This window comes from Gossypium arboreum, chromosome 9 (assembly GCF_025698485.1).
Source record: "Gossypium arboreum isolate Shixiya-1 chromosome 9, ASM2569848v2, whole genome shotgun sequence".
NCBI classification, from domain to species: domain Eukaryota; kingdom Viridiplantae; phylum Streptophyta; class Magnoliopsida; order Malvales; family Malvaceae; genus Gossypium; species Gossypium arboreum.
In genome coordinates this window covers 72222731-72246553 of record NC_069078.1, presented here as the reverse complement: position 1 = coordinate 72246553, position 23823 = coordinate 72222731, and positions in this window count along the sequence as shown.

Here is a 23823-nt window from a genome sequence, read left to right as displayed (position 1 = left end):
AAAGCCATATTCTAGTAGGATTGAAACACCTTATCCTAATCAATATAAAATAGATGGAGTTTAATAAGGTTTAAAACCTTATTCTAAAATAAAATAAAAGAAGTCTAGTTCTATATGGATTTTACTTTTATTTTATTTTCCATCGTATTTTATTTAAATAAGAATTTGGGTCACTTAATTCTAACAATAACTTTTGCACATTAGCCTTAATTTTTAATTAGTCAATCATCAATTACAAATTAGTTCGACGTTGTCTACATATACTTGACTCATACTTTATTTATTAAATAAACTCAATAAACTTAAACCAAATTAGATCACTTTTAATTTGGACTAATATTTTATGAAGTAAATAATTAGTAATTATGCTTATTATATATGTGGTATCCATATTTTCCTACAATCTCCCACTTAGACCACATATATATCGATTATCTTATAATTACGTGTCATCATATAACCTTATGAGCTCAAAACCTTACTATCATATCCAAAAGGTATTCCGAATAAGCTCATCTATTAATTATGTTAACATAGAATCAAGGCGACTTTCGTTACATATATCGTAACTAAAACCATCCCTGATTGTAACACTCATAACCCATATCCATCACTGAAACAAGGTTACGAGCATTACCAGAATAAACAGATCAAATACATACATTTCATATTATTTAACATTCATGTCAAATATTATTCATAACGTCCCTTCTATGAGCCCTCGAGGCCTAAAACATACATTAGAAACAAGTCAGGACTAAACTGGGTACTCAGAGAATTTTTCACGAAATTTTAAAAATTTTCCTAAATACAGGGTACACACGCCCGTGTGGTCAAGCCGTGTGGGCATTCGAAATAGGGCACACGGTCGTGTCCCAGCCCATGTCCATACCCGTGTAACTCTTTGACTTAGGTCACACGGCCAAGTCACACTCCCGTGTGTTAGGTCGTGTGATCAATTCTGAGCATTCTGTTTTGAAATTTTAAATATGAGGGGACACACAACCATTACACACGCCCATGTGCTAGGCCGTGTGCCACACACGGTTGAGACATATGCCCATGTCTCTGCCCGTATTGACAAAATAAGGCCATTTATCGAGCCATATTTCTCACCCTTATTAGCTTCATCCTAAACACATCAAATAGCACATATATAAACCATAACTAAGCAACCAAAACAAGCCAAATAAAGCCAAATACATCTCTTAAACATATCATATTACATCATACATCCAAATATTCAATCTTACCAAATTGATTAATAATATATAACTTATTTGTATTAACTATACCAAATCAAACCATACCTATTAGTTAACTATCATTTAAACATACCAAAACACATATCAATTACAAGCCATACCAATGGCTTGTTGCAACCATACATTTACATGCCATCATTGGCCAAAGTTAGCTTATACATGCCATTATAACATAAAATTTAATTTACTATTTATACCGAAACGAGCTGTTGGATAGATTGATTGTGTGAGATATCTTCGCCAAGCCTCCAACCCAACGAGCTTCTGAAGTACTATAAAACAGGAGAAATAAAATAGAGTAAGCATGAAAAAATTCATCTAAATTTTTTTTGGCAATTTGCCTAAACACATATAATCTCAAGAATCATGTTAGTCATGTACTTCATGTGAATATCAAGAATCAAAGATGAGCTCACCATGTAAAAATTTTCATATACATATGCTTTCCACATCATATATCCATATAACATGTACATTTCCATAATAATTCATCTCAAATTCAGATTGTTCCATGTCAGAACTTTGTCCGTTGAATTTATTAGAAATATCGATGGATACACAGGTAGTACACTTGAAGTGTACAAACTGTAATTCGTCAATTCATATTCGGGAGTGCTCGTTAAAGCATATAATCGGGAAGCCCTCTCTCTAGACAAATAATGGGAAACTCATGTGAGCCATATAACGAGAAGCTTATCCGGGTTGTATAACAGGAAACTCATAAGAGCCATAATCGAGAAGCTCATGTGAGCCAATAACGGGTAGCTCTGAAGAGCCATTAATCAGGAAGCTTCGGAGAGCCATTAATCGGGACGCTCACAAAGAGCCTTTAATCGAGACGCTCATAAGTGTTGTGGTGTGTCTACAACATATGTAGAATTACAACCAATCAGGATGCTCCGAAGAGCTATTAACGGGAAGCTCACAAGAACCATATAATGGAAAGCTCGAGAGGGCTAATAACTGGACGCTCTTCCAAGCTATGGTGTGTCCGCAACATATGTAGGACCACAACCAATTCAGGAACCCTATATCCATCGAATTTCATTTGTTCAAACTAGACTTAATACTTGTCGGGCATTATCAGATATGTGAACGATTTTCATACATGTCAATTATACAGTATACATACAAAACATTCAATTTAAACATATAAATATACACAATTTAGTTACACGAACTTACCTTGATAAGTGTTCGTTGATTTGTTGTCTACTAATTCGACACTTTCTTTTTTCCTCGATCTAATTCTGTATTTTGTCTATCTGGATCTATACGGGTAAATTTAACTCAATTTAATAAAATTTATATTCAATTCAATTAAATTCACATTTTAGGAAAAATTATTATTTTGCCCACATATTTTTAATTAATGACGATTTCGTCCCTAGGAAAAGAAAATGAAATTCATGCAATTTAATCCTTATTCCAAGCCTAACTGATTTTTACATGTAACATTAACAGCCCATGTATTTCATAAAATTTAAAAAAAAATCATAAATTTTACATCTTTACAATTTAGTCCATAAATCACAGTTTCATAAAAATTCACTTTACAAAAGTTGTTTATCTATCAACAACGTTTCATTTTCCACCATAAATTTCATAGTTCATGCATATTCATCCATCGCAAAAACCCTAGTACTTTGATAATTTTACAAATTAATCCCGGAGATAGCTAAATTAAGCTTTTACGATCTCGGAAACATAAAAATTACTAAAAACGGGACAATAATTCATACCTAATTGAGCCAAAACAACTTGCTTGAACTCAACACCCAAAAACTAGGGTTTTAATGTCCTTTAATTGGGAAAGATAATATAAAATGATGATATTAGATATTTATTTTATTTATCATTTTTTATTTATTTACTTTCCAATTCAGTCATTTTCTTTTCTTAAATTTCCATGGATGAATCATCATACCTATCTACTAACTCCTCTTAATGGTCTATTTACCATATAAGGACCTCCAATTTTGAATTCCATAGCTATTTGATACTTATAGCTACTAAAACTCAACTTTTGCATTTCATGCAATTTGGTCCTTTTATCAATTAAACATGTAATTGGTAAAATTTTCTTAATGAAATTTTTATATGATATTCCTATCATAATGCAGATTATGAAATAATATTAAAATAAATTTTCTTACGGACTCGAATTTGTGGTCCCGAAACCACTGTTTCGATTTCACAGAAAACAGGTTGTTACACTGATCACGTATATTAACACAACCAAATGACATAGGTTAAGTATGAATGTGTAGCATGGAAATTACTATTGGATCTATTGCCCTAAGTGTAGTATTTTCATCAATATACACTTGTAATTTTTCAAACAGATTAGTTAATAAAACAAATTCATTGATTACGATCAATATACTTTGTATTATTGTCCTCAAATGGTTTTTGCACACAAAGCAAAATGGAAGTAAATGCTTCTCATTGGTTTTTTAATATTTAACTAATACTAAGCGGTATTTCGTGGTTTGACCGTAGTACGGAAAGATAACTCGTATTAATAGACGAACCTAAGTATGTCCTTAGTCTAATCGGAAATGAACAAACCGATTGAAAGACTAATATGTTGTCTATCAAGTCCATTTGGGGAGATGCCTTATCTTGGGCATCGGAGTAGATGACTCCCAAAGGATAGAGATATAAATATGGCTAACTACACTGACAATACATCAGACATGACCCAAGCAGAATAGATCCTAAATCCATTTTTTGAATTTATTCACTTGTGACGTTCATAGTGTGACATACCTAAATCCTGAGTGGATGGCGGACTATATATGCGCAACTTGTACACTTTGATGTAAGTAAAAGTCTGAGTTCAAATAGATAAGAAACCGAAAGCTAATGCATTGGGTGTATGACTTATGTAGTATGTAGCGTCATTCAAAATAGTGGAATTCATAACCCAAAACATGGGTAAATGATATCCTCTCACTGACTTTACATAGTTGATGAAAAGTAAATGTGGTCATAGGTCGTCCGTCTTTTGCGGTGGATGACTTTATCACTTTTTGATAGTAATTGACTTTTCTTGAAGGAAGATGTAATGATTACCATGAAATAAAATATGATCATATTAGGAGAGCAAATATTATCTCAAAAAGATCAATGATTTCCTATGAGGGTAACACGTTTATAACAATGTCATTAGACAAACACTGAATAGTTGATTTCGTAATGGTATGTCATTAGGGAGAGCTCAGTTACGATACTATAGTGGAATGACTTCGTGACTAAATGAGTTTATAATTAATAGGCGAAAAGCCAAAACTTAATTATGAATCATATGAACCTCAATTATATATGTCCAATCAGTTCCTCCGTTAGCTCATTTAAACCATAAATGAATTGCGTGTTTGAATAGAATAAAAAAAAAAAAGAGAAATGGGAAACATTTAGGAATGGCTATGGTTTTCTCCGAAATGGAGAAATGAATATAGGTTTCCAAAAATGAAAATGGAAATGGAAATGAAAATGGAAACTTACAATCATATATAAGATTACTTAAAAAATGATGGAATAATGAGTTTATGTTTTTGGACCGTTTTGAAGCCCGAAAATAAAAATAAATCATTCGGTCATAGTGAACATGTTAAGTTGTGACATATTGAATGAATTTTCTCGAAATTTTATTAAGGGTAAAATCGTCAAAATTTTACCTGGGGTAAAATTATCAAAATTTTACTACGGTAAAATTGGGGTGAGAAACTTATTTAATATGTAAATATTAAAGTGAATTTTGGAAAATAGAAAAACTGAATCAGGTTGGGTCATATTATAGAGTACTAGGTTAAAAAGGCCTAGGATGTAACATCCTTAACCTGACTCGATTCACCATATCCGAATCATGAGTGTTATCACACAAGACACTTAGTCAAACTCAGAAAAATGTATAAGATAACCTCTTATTTAAAACATACTCTTTGACCTATACTTTATTTATTAATTGAAGCCTAATAAATTTTAACCAAATTAGATCACTTTTAATTTGGACTAATATTTTATGATAGTAAATAATAACATGTAATTATACTTATTATATATGTGATGCCCATATTTTTCCAACACCGGTACATCTCATACTTGGGGTTTGTGGTTGCCCCTCCTAACAATATGTTCTCCAAAGTTTGAATCTACATTCTCTTATTGGAGTGCAATATTGACTTACTACTACATTCAACATTGTAGGCAACAACATTGCTTTTATCTAAATAAAATCTTTTAATTTTTCTATTTTTTAATGAATAAACTGCACTCAAGGTCACTAAACTATTAGTAAGTTTATGTTTCGGTCACTAAACTTCAAAAAGTTACAAAACGGTCACTGAGTTATTTGAAAGTTTTCATTTAAGTCACTATACTATTATAATTGCTATTGTATGACATTCTTTGTTTGCATTGTCTACACTAATTGAAAGTTCTCATTGTCTTTCTCTTCTATAGTTCAATTTTTTATTTCATGAAACAACTTTGAATTTCACAAATCTATGAACCCAAAGTCCAAAAAACTTTCTTCTTTGATCTCCTGCCAGATCGACTTGGATCTAAGGAATGTTTTTTAACTCATTGATGAGTACTGACCAACTATACCAATCGTCGAATCATCACTTGGAGCTCGCTAGCCAGACTAAAAAAAAAGACATAATGCCAAAAATAGCCCTTAACGTTTGTCTATTTAGTCAATTTGGCCCTTTGTCCTTTTTTTGGAACACTTTAACCCCTAATGTTTAATTTTTTGTTAAATTAGTCTATTTTTAATGTCCATGCTGATGTGGTCGTCATTTGACTAACAATCAACATTAACCGCTGCCGTGATGGTCCAAGTGTGACTAAAATAGTGTCACGTCAACATTTAATTACATTTGGATCACTACGTTAGCGGTTAATGTTGATCATTAGTCAACTAACAACTACATCAGCATGCCCATTAAAAATAGACCAATTTGACAAAAAATTAAATGTTAGGGGTTAAAGTGCTTCAAAGAAAAAAAAAAGACTAAAGTGACCTAACAATCAAACGTTGTGGGTTATTTTTGGTGTCGAAACCGCCCTTTCGATTAAAAAATTTTAATATTTTAAATTTGATGAAAATACGAGGGGGATTAACTTTTGAAAAATAGGAATATGGAGTCGCCACCGATTTTTTGTTTTGGGTGTGATCGGATCACCTAAAAATTTGGTTATTTTAATAAAAGATTTGTGATTTACTAAAACAATGACTCTGGTCTACGAAAATTTTAGAAAAATGGGCTCGGGAGTCGCTTACGTATGAGGAAGGATTAGCACCCTCGCTACGCCCAAAATTGGTACCAAATCAATTAAATACTGTCCTTATGTCTAAAATTAAAAATGTTTTTGAAATGTGGTTTTTTTTTAATAACAGTTGAATAACCCGAGTTGATGGTCAAAAATCTTCTTGTTCGACATCCGCAAATTTATAATTTGAAAATCACGAAAGGATGCTCAACTATTTAGTCCAACGAAAAATCGAAACCCAGCACAGTAGGGCACGATTCTTCGAATTCCCAAACATCGATCATTGCCTCACTTTGGGAAAATACGAGTGAAATTCCGGAGAGATATTCGATTATTTTGGACAGACGGGAGATTGCAACCTAGCACGATAGGGCACTATTCCCCGAACTGCCAAACATCGAACACTTCTTTCGTTTTAAAGGGTTTTTAGAAAACGTGAATGAAACTTCGAAGGGATCTTCGATTGTTTAGGGCGAATGAAAAAGCGCAACCCAGCACGAAAGGGCACGATTCTCAAATCGCCAAACATCGAGCATCCTTTGTTTTGAAAGGTTTTTAATAAACATGAGTGAAAACCTAAAGGAATATTCGATTGTTTTGAGCAAACGAGAAGTCACAACCCAGCACGATAGGGCATGATTCCCGAATTGTCAATCACCGAATATTGCCTTCGTTTTAAATGATTTTTAGAAGACATGCGTGAAATTTTGGAGGGATATTTGATTATTTTAAGCAAACGAGAAATTGCAACCCAGCACGTTAGGGCACGATTCCACGATTGCCAAATATCAAATCTCGTCTTCGTTTTAAAGAATTTTTAAATGAATACTTATAAACTAGCTTAAAACGTATTAATGTATTTTTTGAAATGAAACAAAATTAATCATAAAATTTAGATTTTATAAAACCACATTTCGAAAATCAAAAAGAAAACGATGAATGGGGTAATATGTACATACGAGACATGGTCCATTAATAAACTAATAATTAAGCGGGACTAATCAAAAAGGTAATACGATTACAAAAATGCATGGAGAATAATTACTATAATAATACAATGACAAAGATGATAATATAACAACCATTCAAGCAAAACAAGTACATATGATAGCATGCCACAATAATATTCATCGTATGTTATAGAATAACCAATACAAGACATAAAAATAATATAGCAATTAGAAACCAATGCGCTATAAAATAATTTCAAAATGTTTAAATAATAGGCTATATAAAACATAAAAGCCATATAATGTAAAGAAATATTCAAAAATAACTTTAAAATTATCTAAGGAGTTTTAAAAATAATTTTGTATACATACATAAAGAGAATGAAAAGTCATAAAACAAAGAGTATTTTAAAATAAAAATCTATTAAAGTAACAAGTATATCGACATGTATACCTATGAATTAAAAAAGGTACATGCAAATTTGTATAGAAATGATAATGTATATACATGCTTAATAGTACATATGAATCAAATACATGTACTAATATAAATAAATCCAAAATAACTCAAATCCTATGCCAAACACATGCAAAGCATATTTGAATAATAAAGAAATACGTTAAAAATGCCAGGATATATATAAAGACAAAAGCCAGTATATGCATATAAAAATATATTGACACTATTATAATATATACATACATATATAATAATATAAAGGAAACAAATATTTAAAATGTATAAAACATGATGTTCACATTGTTAAGAGAAAACAGTTTATAACAATGGAATAGCCATGACCTAAAATTAAAAAAAAATAATTAATTAAGAACACACAAAAGGGCTATGAATTAAAGGACTTAATCAAAATTAAACTAAAACAAGAGGGGAAAATTAAGAAAATGGACCAAATGAAAAAAAAAGGGACCAATGCGCGAGGCGCGATAATGCAGAAGGATCTAAACTGGAAATATACTGGTCCTCACAATGCAGCATTAAAACGCGGACTAAATTACAAACGCGCATGAATTCAAGAGCCAAATTAAAAAAGGGCCAAACAAATAAGGTGCAATTGAATATTCGCACAAAAGGAAGGATTTAATGCAAAAATTCCCCACTCCTAATGAAAAGACGCAGACTTATTTTAATGCTGAAACACTTATTCCCATTTACTTTTCTTTCAAAGCACAAGTAACCTTTTAATTTAAAAAAAGAAACAGAACCCTTCACTCTCTTTGGGTTCATTAAGCAACCGCCAAACCACATCAATTTGATGGTCGACGAGCACCTAATCGGGTCGATCTTGTCAAGAATGCCTCGCCTACAAAGATCCGGTAAGAGTACTCCTTTCCCCTTTTTTTTAAAAAAAAAACTTTAAAATCCTATACTATTCTGTCAAAAATAAGGCGAAATCTGACGAAGAGTAAGAGAAAACAACCCTAGCCCGAATCACTATATTCCTGAGACATGAGGGCTTTCATCGGTGTTGTTTCAAGTATCCTTTTCGTTTTCTATGCTAAAATAATGCAAGCAAATCGATGGAAAAGAGGGAAAGATTTGAAATTACCTTTAGATAACTTTTTTGATTTCTTTTCTACTATTTAGAATATGTATTGTAGTGTGCGTATCTCGTCCCCCCCAAAAAAAGAGAGACTTTACAATCGAAATACACAGGGCTTTATAGCCAAAATCCCAAAAAGATCAAAACATAAAAAATAAAAAAATACAACTTTTCTTTGTTTTTCTATTTGCTACTGCTTTGGTTTGTCTGTTCTTCGCAAGTACGGGGTGCGTTGGCATCGTCTGGAGGTCAGGCTTTGCGCAAGGTGGTGCTAGAGGGTACGGAGGCGGATGCAGGTCGGGTCATTTCTGCCGCAAAAAACAGATTGCTAGGTTTCTGCCCTATTTTTGAACCTTGGGCCACTTGGGCTGAGATAATTTGGACTAGTTTTATTAGTTTTGGGCTATGGGTCATGTAACTGGGCTATGGGGTATTGGGTTTGTGACTTGGGTCTTGGATTTTAATTTTGGGTTTAGGGTCATGTATTAATTTTAGGTTTTGGACTGCAATAATTTGGTTTGTAAAAGGACACTAAAATGGGCTGTTTGTGTTTTAAACTTTTTGTTTATTGATTTATTTTATATTTTGTTTTGGTCCTTTATGTTTGTTTGGGCCGGGCAAATTTGGCCCACTACAGCTGCCCCTCTTTGCTCATTGTCATGTAACGAGAATAAAGCAAAGACTATAAAAAGGACCAAATTTGCCCGGTCTGGCTAAGTCTCAAAATCTTGAACCTCATCTTCCCCAAAGTTATTCTGATGTCTTCAGGAGTGTCAAATTGGCTATTTTCAACTTGCCTCTTGGAAACTCGGGAACACCAATCTGTTATTTTTGATCTGCTCTCTGCCAATACAGAGATGCCAAATCTACTATCTTTGATCTGCCCTCTGCCAATACAGAGATGCCAAATCTACTATCTTTAATCTGCCCTCTGACAATACAGAGATGCCAAATCTGCTATCTTTGATCTGCTCTCCGCCAATACAGAGACGCCAAATCTGCTATCTTCGATCTGCTCTCCGCCAATACAGAGACGCCAAATCAGCTATCTTTGATCTGCTCTCTGCCAATACAGAGATGCCAAATCTGCTATCTTCGATCTGTTCTCCGCCAAAACAGAGACACCAAATCTGCTATCTTCGATCTGCTCTCCGCCAATACAGAGACGCCAAATCTGCAGGATTTACCAATGTCGCCATACTGTCTTCTAAAGACATGGCGTGTAAAATGGGTTTCCTGTATCTGTGTATGTAAAATAATTAGGATGCTATGATCGAGATGAATCAAGTGTTCCTAACTAAATGAATGATTATGAATGTAGAAATGTTATGAGAGTGATTTCTTTTTAAATACTTAAGGCATCCTTGCTCATAACTCGTCCGGGTTCTATCATTGATGTGCTATCGCGTCTTCTCACTTAGCCGTTATCTCTGACAGAAAATTTGAAGAAATAGTCATAATTTGGACTACTCTTTTCTCAATGTTTTCCTACTTTGAACCTGGTTAGTCCTGACTAGTGGCCCTGTTTCAGGTCCTTGTACCATTTAGAGACTTTCCAGAGTAATATGCATAACATCTTTTGTGTGAATATTACATGTTCAAAAATCGCGATTTCAACAAAAATGCTCGAAAGAGATTATCATAATGGACCAATGGAATTTTATTAAGCAAAATTCGATGTGAATACATAGGATAACGATTCTGATAAGGTGCAGAAAAAGGCGCCCCAGATACCGCAACACGAGTTTCACTATTCTAATTTCTCAAAGGCTCCTTCGAACCAAATGTGTGTTCAGGAGATCCCGTGTATTTTGTTGATGCTCCAAGGTGTACTGTTCCTCTATCTTGTTGATTTTGGAAGTACAAGACTACCATATGCCCCATATTCAAAATTTGAGCTGGCCGTTTTCGGGTTTTCAACTCAAAAACCCCTTTGGTTCCAAAGTGCCCTCTGCGGGTTTTCACATTGGCCTCTCCTTCTTCTTCTTCTTCTTCTTTTTTATTATTATTATTATTTTTTTTTAAATTTCAGAGCGCCCTTTGCGGGTTTTCACTCTGGCCTCTCTTTCTTCAGGTAAAATACTTCTTGACCGAATCCGAGTTTACAGGATTGGGCAAGTTTCTACCGTCCATCTCGGCTAGAATCAATGCTCCTCCAGAGAAAGCTTTCTTCACCACGTAAGGCCCTTCCCAATTAGGCATTCATTTCCCTCGAAAGTCCTTCTGTATGGGAAGGATCTTTTTCAAAACCAAGTCTCCTTCGTGGAATTCTCTAGGGCGAACCTTTTTGTCATAAGCCCGCATCATTCGCTTTTGGTACATCTGACCATGACGGATAGCTCTTAACCTTTTTTCCTCAATTAGGTTCAATTGATCATATCGAGATTGGATCCACTCGGCTTCTTCTAACTTTAACTCTGACAACACTCGAAGAGACGGGATCTCGACTTCGATTGGCAACACTGCTTCCATTCCATAGACCAGGGAGAAAGGGGTTGCCCCGGTTGAAGTTCTGACTGACGTTCAATAAGCAAAGAGGGTAAATGGTCACTTCTCATGCCAGTCTCTGTAGGTTTCGGTCATCTTCCCCACAATCTTCTTAATATTTTTATTGGCCGCTTCCACTGCCCCATTCATCTTCGGGTGATACGGCGACGAGTTGTGATGTCTGATCTTGAATTGACTGTAGACTTTGCTATCGTACTATTGTTCAAGTTTAATGTATTGTCAAATATAATCCTCTCCGGCATTCCATATCGACATATAATTCCTTTTTCAGAAACTTGCTTACTGCCGACTTGGTCACACTAGCATATGAAGCGGTTTCTACCCACTTGGTGAAGTAGTCGATAAACATGAAGATGAACCGATGCCCATTGGAAACTTTCGGTGATACCGGCCCAATCACATCCATGCCCCACATAGAGAATGTCATGGAAAAACCATGACATGCAGCGGTGAAGGAGGCACATGAATTTTGTCTCCGTAGATTTGGCACTTATGACATCTCTTAGCGTAATTGATACAGTCTCCTTCCATGGTGGACCAATAGTACCTGAATCTCATAATTTGTCTGGCCATTGTAAAGCCATTAGCATGTGTCCCACAGACGCCTTCATGGACTTCTTCCAAGATTTTCTTAGCCTCTACAGCATCTACACATCTTAGTAGCACTTGATCCTTTCTTCTTTTGTATAATATATCCCCATCTAAGACATAGTCGATGGCCAGTCTTTTTAGCGTTTTTTTGTTATTCTCGCTCGCCTGGTCCGGGTATGCACGATTCTTCACGTATTGCAATATATCGTGATACCAAGGGCTATCATCTCTTTCTTCAACTTCTTCAATATTGTAACAGTGGGCCGAAATTTTATAAATGCTCATCCGGATGGGTTTGACATCTTCTTGTTTGTTTACCTTGATCATGGAGGCTAAAGTAGCCAAAGCATCAGCCATCTGATTTTCGTCTCGTGGAAAGTAGTGGAAGGTGATGACATCAAACTCTTTAACCAATTCAAGGACCAGTTTTCGATAATCAATCAACTTGGGGTCTCTGGTTTCTCATTCTCCCTTGAGTTGATAAATCACTAGCGCGGAATCCCCATACACCTCTAGCACTCTAATCTTGCGTTCTATGGCTGCGCGGATACCCATGATGCACGCTTCATATTCCGCCATATTGTTTGTACAATCAAAATCCAATTTACTAGTTAATGGATAATGATCTCCATTTGGGGATACCAAGACGGCCCCGATTCCATTGCCCACAGCATTTGATGCCCCATCGAAGTTCAATTTCCAAGAAAGTTCTTCTGGAGCACCTTCTTCAGCCGTAGCAATACACATTAGGTCTTTATTTGGAAAGTAGAAGTTCAGAGGCTTGTAGTCTTCCAAGGCTCTACTGGCCAGAAAATCTGCTGTTGTACTTCCTTTTACTGCTTTCTAGTTCACATAGACTATGTCGAATTCAGAAAGCAAAATCTGCCATCGGGCCATCCTTCCATTCAAGGCTGTTGACTCCATCATGTACTTTAAAGGGTCTAATTTTGATATGAGCCAAGTGGTGTGATACAACATATACTGCCTCAGCCTTCGGGTTGTCCAAATTAGGGCACAACATAACTTCTCTATCGGAGGGTACCTTGTCTCACATTCTGTGAACTTTTTACTAAGATAATAAATGGCTTTTTCTTTCCTTCTCGACTCGTCATGCTGGCCCAATACACACCCCATGGAATTCTCAAATACTGCCAAGTACAGTATCAACGGCTTATCGGGATTAGGTGGCATCAGCACCGGAGCATTGGATAAGTACTGTTTGACCTTGTCGAAAGCCCTTTGGCATTCTTCATCCCATTCACCTGGGTTACGTTTCTTGAGGAGGCGAAAGACAGGGTCACATTTCTCAGTCAGCTGTGAAATGAACCGAGCAATGTAATTTAATCTTTCTAGAAAGCCTCGAACTTCTTTCTGAGTGCACGGCGGGGATAGCTCTTGTATGGCTTTAACTTTCTCTGGATCGATCTCAATCCCTTTCTCACTAACCACGAATCTGATTAACTTTCCAGACTTAGCTCCGAAGGTACATTTGGCTGGGTTGAGTTTTAGCTGGAACTTCCTCAACCTCAAGAATAGTTTTCTCAGGACTTGTATGTGCTCCTTCTCTGTTCGGGACTTAGCTATCATGTCATCAACATAGACCTCAATTTCTTTATGCATCATGTCGTGAAAAAGGGTTACCATGGCTCTTTGATAAGTTGCCTCTGCATTCTTCAGTCCAAACGGCATCACCTTGTAACAGAACGTACCCCACACGGTTACAAACGTGGTTTTCTCCATATCTTCAAGATGCATCTTGATCTGGTTGTATCCCGAGAAGCCATCCATGAATGAAAACATTGAATGCCCCGCCGTATTGTCCACTAGGGTGTCGATATGAGGTAGTGGGAAATTGTCTTTTGGGCTGGCTTTATTTAAATCTCTGTAGTCCACACACATTCGCACTTTTCCATCTTTCTTAGGGACCGGGACGATGTTGGCTACTCAATCTGAGTATCTTACCGTTTTTAAAAATCCAGCATCAAACTGCTTTCGGACCTCTTCCTTTATTTTTAGCAAGACATCGGGCCTCATTCTTCGGAGTTTTTGCTGAACTGGCTTACACTTTTCTTTTATGGGGAGTCGATGCACCACGATGTCAGTGTCCAATCCGGGTATATCTTGGTATGACCACGCGAAGACATCTTTGAATTCTTGAAGTAATCCAATGAGGTCTCGCTTAATCTCCGTAGTGATACATGTTCCGATCTTCACCTCTTGTCTTTCTCCTAAGCTCACAATTTCAACTAATTCTTTGTAAGGTAGTATTCGTTTCTCATCTTGTTCTACCATCCTCAGCAAATTAGGAGATAGGTTACAGCCTTGGTCATCTTCAAAATCCTGAGAATCATCCATACACACATCTTGCTCGAAAGGAAATTCTGAGTCACTAGCAGTGTCACTCGTATCATTAATATCTGGAGACCTGTTATGAGGACGAAGGCAGATACAAAGAATCAAAAGAATTTAAAACGTTTATTTGCGTGATATGATTATTAATGACAAATGAAAGAGTATGTAAAAGAATGTTCCAAGAATAAAAGAAATCATTTGTATGGTTATAAATGAAATTGAAAGGACGAGATAACATCTGCTCAAAAATGATAATAACCGTGCATTTTATTGAAATATTGTTTTTAAACATCAGCCTATTTCACAAAAGATTCTTATCACTCCTAGGCCTAGAGCAATAAGTGTGTTTTGGACATTACTCTGTATTCGTTCTAAAAACTACAGGGATCTCTTCCGCAGTCCAGTTGTCCAGAACACTTCCAGGTGTGTAAGGGCCAATGTCCGATAAACTTTCTCTTCCGGTCTCTTCTTCGTACATGACGTTGATGTCCAAACTTTCCAAGCTTTTTTCTATAGCTCCCATCATTGATGTGTTTCTTTCGGGATGGATGATTCCCCCATACACAAATGTTTTCGATATATGGGGGAATATCATTGGTTTCCACTTGATTTCCTTCCCCGTTAATCTAGCTCTCCTTCTTTCCTGCTTCTTTTCCAGCTCCCTTCTCTTTTGTTTCGCATCCGGCTTTAATCCTAAGTCGAAGCGGTCTCTCTTGTCTTTTAGCATTGGTGTTTCAGTTCTTCCTTGTAGATGTCTCCCGAGTCTTTTTCCGGGTAGGGCCCCTTTTCCAAATATCAGCTGGAGGCTCATCCTCGTGGTTTTGGACAATTTCGGCACCAGAATTTTACTTCCCTCGGCGATGAACGTCGCGTTAACAAATTCCAAAGATCAAAATGAGCATTCGATTGCTTCGTCATCTGTCTCCAAATAGGGTACATTATTGCTCACAGTTACAATAATATCTTCTTCAGCCTTAATCGTTATCAACCTTCCCTCTGACACCAGCTTCAATTTTTGATGCAACGAGGAAGGCACTACCCTAGCTGAATGTATCCAGGGCCTCCCTAATAAGCAATTATATGAGGGTTTGATGTCCATTACAAGGAAATCCACCTTATATGTGTTTGGCCTAATCTGAAGGGGTACCTCGATTCTGCCCATCACCTTTCTCTCCGTGCCATCGAACGCCTTCACGATGTTCTGGCACTCCTTCATGTGAGAGCTGTCTATAGGTAATCTGCTCAGCGTGGTCAATGGCAGGACTTTAGGGCGGATCCATTGTCAATTAGTACGCCTAGCAGCGTATACCCTTTACAGCGTGTGGTGATATGCAGAGCTTTAGTCGACCCCATGCCCTCGGGTGGTATCTCATCGTCATTAAAGAAGATATAGTTATCGGCGCTGATGTTGTTAACCAAGCGGTCCAACTTGTTAACGGAGATATCATTGGGAACATACGTTTCATTCAAGACCTTCATTAGCGCACTACGATGGACTTCCGAGCTTAGGAGCAAGGCCAGCACTGAAATGCGGGCTGGTTGTTTGCGTAGCTGTTCCACCACACTGTATTCTCTATGCTTTAGGAATTTTAAAAACTCATTGGCCTCTTCTTCGCTAACTGGCTCGTTAACAGGTTTAGTTGCTTTTCCTTTCATTTCCTCGACCATCTGGGCTTTTCCTTTTGTGGGTTGTGCCTCCTCATTCGCGGTATCGTAACGTCTCTCACTACGTGTATAGGATCCCTTGTCCTGATCCCCTCTTGAAGCATCAATCGGGCTCTCCTTTTCCGGCGTCATCACACTGCAATCATAATTCCATGGGACCTTTTTGCTGTCTTTGTAAGGGAAGACTACAGGTCTTTGGATTATGACCCTCGGTGGCATTTGTACTCCAGCTTTATTATTTTTGAGTCTCGAAATGATCACCACAGGATAGTTAGGTGTTCAGTTTTATGCCATCGATTCTCCCTCTGATGCGCATATATCTCCCACTACGGGGTTTTTGGCTTCTCCATAAAATTCCATTTCTTTATTGTTCATCATGTTTTGTATTAGGGCCTTGAACTCCACGCAATCTTGAATTTCATGCCCCACTTCGTCGTGAAACTCACAGTAATTTCTCTCTTCTTCAGGTTCTTCCCTCGAATCCAACGCGATCAATCCTCTCTTGACCATCTCCATCCATACTCGCCTCAACGGAGTCCTGACTTCCGCAACCTCATACTTGGTCTTCTTATTCAAGCCTTCATATATCCCATTCATTCCTTGGTCGATATGATTGGGGAGCGGGTTTCCCGCTATATTGGATGTCGCTGGGTCGTCAAATCTCACGATCCCCATCTTAATGAGTCTTTCAACTACTTTTTTAAACGCTGCGCAGTTTTCGATAGAGTGCCCAGTGATTCCCGCGTGGTACTCACATTGGGCGTTCGCGTCATACCATTTGGGATACGGGGGCTGCAGTGGCTTCAGGTAGAAAGGGGAGACCACATGAGCATTGAACAGGTTCTGGTACAACTCCCTATACGTTATGGGTATAGGGGTGAATTGTGGTCTTTCTGTGTTCTCCCTCGCGTTGGATTCTTGTCTTACAGAGCTTTGCTGATTGGTGGTCACTGCCTTGGGTTGATTTACGGTGAATGACTTAGGCTGACCTTTGCTAGATGTGTTCATGTTGTTCACTTCATTGTCTCTTTTCCTCGGGACCGACTTTCTGGTACTTTCTCCAGCTTCTATCTTGCCACTCCATACAGCATTTTCGATCATTTTTCCTGACATTACATATCAGAGAAGCTCTTGGTGGTGCTTCCCAACATATGAGTGATAAAAGGAGCCTTCAAGGTATTAATAAAGAGTATCGTTGTCTCCTTTTCTAGAAGTGGTGGCTGAACTTGTATGACCACCTCCCTCCATCTTTGTGCGTACTGCCTGAAGCTTTCATTTGATTTCTTTTCCATATTTTGGAGAGTGATTCTGTTAGGGGTCATGTCTGTCACATGATTGTATTGCTTCATAAAGGCCTGGGCCAGGTCTTTCCACGAGTTAATCTTAGAGCGACTCAATTGGTTGTACCACTTAGACGCCGCCCCGACCAGACTATCTTGAAAGCAATGGATTAATAACTGATCGTTGTTAACATATCCCGTTATTCGCCTGCAGAACATAGTGATGTGGGCTTCAGGGCAGCTCATTCCATTGTATTTCTCAAATTCGGGCATTTTGAATTTGGGGGGAAGGATTAAATCTAGGACCAAACTCAGGTCCTTGGCATCAATCCCTTGATGATGATCCGCGCTTTCCATGGCTTTAAATTTTTCCTCGAGCCATCTGCATCGTTCTTTCAATTGTTTTTGCGAATCCATCCTCGCTTTTTCCTCTTCGGCAATTTCATCCAAGTCGGGAACGGGCGGATAGTTTGGGTTGTTGACAAAGTTAGAGCCTGAGCCGTTTTAGAAATTTATCGGTACCGAAGCTCCGACCTGAACCTGCTGGGGCATGATCGTGACAGATGGTTTCGGTAAATTAATCTCGGGCTTCATCGGTACATGCGTCGGAGTGAAGCCAAGGGGTATTGAGGATCCTCGTTGGTTTCTTCAACTTTGTCCATAAGGCCCTTTCCCTTATCCGTTCCTCCCAACAGCAGCTGGGATAACTGACTCATCATTTCCCTCTGGGACTCCATCATTTGCTCTTTCATCTCTCGCTGAATCTTGGCTAGTTGCTCTTGCATCTGAGACTGTATTTGTTCTTGTATTTCTTTTTGCATCTGTTCCAATTTCTCGAGTCTCTTATCCATTGATTTTTTCCTTGTACCGTAGGGGTGTGTGGTTGGTTGGTTTTCGTTGGTTTTTAGGTTACTGAAATAAGTTTTAATTAATTAATTAGAAAACTCTTATGGCCTTTTATGCATAATGATATGATGCAAATGCATGAATGCAAATGAGGCATCAATTTTTTTGATTCAATTGCCCTTAGAAAATTTTACTTGAAAATAAAATCTTTTACATAAAGTCGAGTTACAAATAGAATTTCGCTCTAACGCTCAAAGTCCTAATTTTTCTAAGCAATGAGGCCAGCTCTTGTCCGCACTCCGATACTAACTCATATTTCACGCTCAGTGTGTCCGCCTGAACAGCTAAAGTTTGCAAGTAGTCTGCTACTTCCCGAATCTGGGTTACGGCCTCCCCCATAAGGTAATCTTTGTTTCTAACTTGGTCTTGCGCATGGTGAAGTTGCTCCTTCCAACGATCCTCGTTTGCCTCGAAAAACTGGATCCTCATCTCACAGTTTTGTAGCGACGCCTCTAACTCTTCTATTTTTCCTTTCATTTCTTCTATCTTGCTCAAGCTTGCCCTCAATTCCATCGCGGTGTTGCGGTTTCAGTATTGATGCAGAGACTTCTCGAGTTCTGACACTCTAGCCCTTAATTCCCCTCGCTCATTTCTGCTTTCTGACAGACTTTTCTCCAAATCTTCGTTTCGTGCCTGAGCTTCTCGGAATTTCCTTTCCCACCGGTTGGTATTAGCCTTTTCTTCTCGAATTTCATGGCGCCATTGTTCGGAAGTCTTACCTAAGCCCGCAGTCCTCATAGATAGGCGTAGCTTCTTGTAGTCCGTTTTCATACTGTCTAGATTTTCTTCAGCCTTAGTTTTTCCTTTTCTCCACTTCTCAGCCTCTGACTTCTGGACATCAGCCTCTAACCTTAGGTGCATATTCTCTTTCTCCAATTGTTCGATCTTCTTCCCAAGCTCCAAACTCTTCTTCTCGAAGTCTTGTCTTATAATCTCTAACTCTGATGGGGCGATTTGTAATTGTTTCCCGACAAGTCGAGCATTCTCCAAGCTTGGCCTAGGAATATTATCATTAATCTTCTTCTTAAACCACTCGCTATACTCAGGTGTTACCATAGAACCGACGGCTAACCTCTTCATCCAACAAGTTTGTTTCCAAGCATCTGATAATTCTCGAACTCTCTTCTTATAGTGAGCACCTTGAAACGAGAATTCACTCTGAGCAAGTCCGTAGGTCGTAGGTACAAACTGCCTCGACTTGTATTGTCTCAAAGCTACCAACGGAGTATACCCGGTAGCTCCCCAGATTCCTAGCAATGGCACCCAATCGAAGTTACCACATCGGTACATGATCTCGTCGAGGACCATCCAATAAGCTCTCCACTCGATATCCCCCTCCTTGATGTTTTGAAGAATATCCATCCATTTCTCCTCCGAGATATCCTCTCTCCTCTATATAGCTGCTTCTTCCTTCAAAGGGGAATAACCTTCGGAAAAAACTCGGTAGGAAACCTTGTCCACCTTCCAAAAGTGCTCATGAAACCATACCATCAATAGTTGAGCGCATCCAATAAATCGCCCCTCTCCCGTCTTCCGACGTGAGCTCAAAGATCTGAAAGTTTCTGCCAATATCGCCGGTACTGGAGTGATTCCCTTCTCAAGGTGATCGAACAAGTCGATGACCGCCTCGTCCACGTGCCTCAAAGCCTTAGGAAAGATTACTAATCCGTAGATACTTAAGGTAAATATATCGACCCTCTTTCTTTCGTCTGGATGAGTCGAGATCAAATCTGGCAAATTCTCCCAAGGGACACATGTGCTATCTCCTTTTAGCTGAATCCGAGTGGTGACCCAAGGCTCGCTCATCCCAGAAATGTTCATCAGTTTCTTCACGAAAGCCTGAGTAAAAACCCGGGCATAAGTCTTCCGGACCTGAATCTTTGGACACCTAAGCAGCATAGTGTATTCCTCTATAGTAGGTACCAAATCCACTTCTCCAAAGGTGAAACACTTATATGCAGAATTCCAAAACTGCACCAAGGCTCGGAACAAATGCTTATCCACTCTAATGTCTAGCAGGTAAGATATATCACCATAACTTTGGTAAAACAACTACTTGATCCTTTCATCCCAACTAGCCCAAATGTCTCTCAACTCTTGCAGCTCATTCTGTACTACATTGACGCGACTGAAATCCCGTAGCTCCGATACATGCCCTTCTGCTAAGCTATCCCCTCTCTCAGATTGTAACCTTTCCGACCAAGCACGAACGGCCGTATTATCCTCGACTTTACTAAAAAATTCATTCTCCATGTCAAATTTTCTAACTTAGTAATTGAATGTAGATTAACGCCTCTTTTAGTATGCAATGTCATGCAAAAAAGACAATCAAAACAAAATATCGGTTAGTATCAAATAATAACGATAGAATGCAAGCACATAAACGGTGATTATAACGCATATATAGGTAAGTACTAAGGCTCGACATGGCTCCACCCAAGGATAACTCCTAAGGTCCACTATATGTGGTTTAGTTCTAGGAAAAGAGGTACCCGAACCAGCAGATTCCTCAATCCTCACCCATTATAGGCTCATATAGATCGAGTTCGGTTCGGGGGGATACATTTCCCTATGAAAATGCGAAGATGAAAATCTCACGAAATCATAGGCACGGATGTACCCCGGAAGCAATCCACTAGCCCATGCGGAGGTGAAAACCTCACGAAAGCGTAGTTTCTTACTCCCACTTAGAAGGTGTGACCACGGTGGTCATGCAATGAAATGCAGTACTATTATACAAGACCCGCACCAAAACAATCATACAATCGAATGCAATTGAAAGATACATGATTTTTAAAATATATTTTCGGTTTTTGACAAAAGGACAGTAGATAATTGATTTTTATGGCTCGACTCTCAAGTTCAGTCCCCAGTGGAGTCGCCAAGCTGTCGAAACCGCCCTTTCGATTAAAAAATTTTAATATTTTAAATTTGATGAAAATACGAGGGGGATCGACTTTTGAAAAATAGGAATATGGAGTCGCCACCGATCTTTTATTTTGGGTGTGATCGGATAACCTAAAACTTTGGTTATTTTAATAAAAAATTTGTGATTTACTAAAACAATGACTTTGGTCTACGAAAATTTTAGAAAAATGGGCTTGGGAGTCGGTTACGCATGAGGAAGGATTAGCACCCTCGCTACGCCCAAAATTGGTACCAAATCAATTAAATACTGTCCTTATGTCTAAAATTAAAAATGTTTTTGAAATGTGGTTTTTTTTTTTATAACAGTTGAATAACCCGAGTTGATTGTCAAAAATCTTCTTGTTCGACGTCCGCAAATTTATAATTTGAAAATCACGAAAGGATGCTCAACTATTTAGTCCAACGAAAAATCGAAACCCAGCACAGTAGGGCACGATTCTTCGAATTCCCAAACATCGATCATTGCCTCACTTTGGGAAAATACGAGTGAAATTCCGGAGAGATATTCGATTATTTTGGACAGACGAGAGATTGCAACCCAGCACGATAGGGTACTATTCCCCGAACTGCCAAACATCGAACACTTCTTTCGTTTTAAAGGGTTTTTAGAAAACGTGAATGAAACTTTGAAGGGATCTTCGATTGTTTAGGGCGAATGAAAAAGCGCAACCCAGCACGATAGGGCACGATTCTCAAATCGCCAAACATCGAACATCCTTTGTTTTGAAAGGTTTTTAATGAACATGAGTGAAAACCTAAAGGAATATTAGATTGTTTTGAGCAAACGAGAAGTCACAACCCAGCACGATAGGGCATGATTCCCGAATTGTCAATCACTGAATATTGCCTTCGTTTTAAATGATTTTTAGAAGACATGCGTGAAATTTTGGAGGGATATTTGATTATTTTAAGCAAACGAGAAATTGCAACCCAGCACGTTAGGGCACGATTCCACGATTGCCAAATATCAAATCTCGTCTTCGTTTTAAAGAATTTTTAAGTGAATACTTACAAACTAGCTTAAAACGTATTAATGCATTTTTTGAAATGAAACAAAATTAATCATAAATTTTAGATTTTATAAAACCACATTTCAAAAATCAAAAAGAAAACGATGAATGGGATAATATGTACATACGAGACATGGTCCATTAATAAACTAATAATTAAGCGGGACTAATCAAAAAAGGTAATACAATTACAAAAATGCATGGAGAATAATTACTATAATAATACAATGACAAAGATGATAATATAACAACCATTCAAGCAAAACACTACATATGATAGCATGCCACAATAATATTCATCGTATGTTATAGAATAACCAATACAAGACATAAAAATAATATAGCAATTAGAAACCAATGCGCTATAAAATAATTTCAAAATATTTAAATAATAGGCTATATAAAACATAAAAGCCATATAATGTAAAGAAATATTCAAAAATAAATTTAAAATTATCAAAGGAGTTTCTAAAAATAATTTTGTATACATACATAAAGAGAATGAAAAGTCATAAAACAAAGAGTATTTCAAAATAAAAATCTATTAAAGTAACAAGTATATCGACATGTATACCTATGAATTAAAAAAGGTACATGCAAATTTGTATAGAAATGATAATGTATATACATGCTTAATAGTACATATGAATCAAATACATGTACTAATATAAATAAATCCAAAATAACTCAAATCCTATGCCAAACACATGCAAAGCATATTTGAATAATAAAGAAATACGTTAAAAATGCCAGGATATATATAAAGACAAAAGCCAGTATATGCATATAAAATATATTGACACTATTATAATATATACATACATATATAATAATATAAAGGAAACAAATATTTAAAATGTATAAAACATGATGTTCACATTGTTAAGAGAAAACAGTTTATAACAATGGAATAGCCATGACCTAAAATTAAAAAAAATAATTAATTAAGAACACACAAAAGAGCTATGAACTAAAGGACTTAATCAAAATTAAACTAAAACAAGAGGGGAAAATTAAGAAAATGGAACAAATGAAAAAAAAAGGGACCAATGCGCGAGGCACGATAATGCAGAAGGATCTAAACTGGAAATATACCGGTCCTCACAATGCAGCATTAAAACGCGGACTAAATTACAAACGCACATGAATTAAAGAGCCAAATTAAAAAAGGGCCAAACAAATAAGGTGCAATTGAATATTCGCACAAAAGGAAGGATTTAATGCAAAAATTCCCCACTCCTAATGAAAAGACGTAGACTTATTTTAATGCTGAAACACTTATTCCCATTTACTTTTCTTTCAAAGCACAAGTAACCTTTTAATTTAAAAAAAGAAACAGAACTCTTCACTCTCTTTGGGTTCATTAAGCAACCGCCCAAACCACATCAATTTGATGGCTGATGGAGCACGAACGGGGGTCAGATCTTGCTGAAGAATGCCTCGCCCACAAAGATCCGGTAAGAGTACTACTTTCCCCTTTTTTTTTTTAAAAAAAAAACTTTAAAATCCTATACTATTCTGTAAAA